This window comes from Apaloderma vittatum, unplaced genomic scaffold, assembly GCF_000703405.1.
Source record: "Apaloderma vittatum isolate BGI_N311 unplaced genomic scaffold, ASM70340v1 scaffold658, whole genome shotgun sequence".
NCBI lineage: Eukaryota > Metazoa > Chordata > Aves > Trogoniformes > Trogonidae > Apaloderma > Apaloderma vittatum.
In genome coordinates this window covers 1-220 of record NW_009728797.1, presented here as the reverse complement: position 1 = coordinate 220, position 220 = coordinate 1, and the positions used below count along the sequence as shown (strand labels likewise).

The window sequence follows — 220 nt, the reverse complement described above, 5'->3', positions numbered from 1 at the left end:
ATGGGGGCGCCCCCACCCCCCCCCCCGCCCCCGCCCTCACCTCCTTCCAGGCGGTAGCGGATGTCAGCATTAGTGCCTTCATCAGCATCAGCTGCAGCCACCTGCAGAACGCTGGCACCAACAGGCGCATCCTCAGGTACTCGTGCCTGATAAAGAGTCTGGCTGAAGATGGGTGGGTTGTCGTTGATGTCCTGGACAGTGACGTTGACCTGAAGGTACC

General features: G+C 61.8%; 1 pseudogene; it reads right to left on the bottom strand.

The window, feature by feature from the left end:
* The window catches only part of LOC104277523, a 4,671-nt pseudogene extending 4,456 nt beyond the window's left edge, over window positions 1-215 (bottom strand).
* Window positions 216-220: the final 5 nt, after the last annotated feature.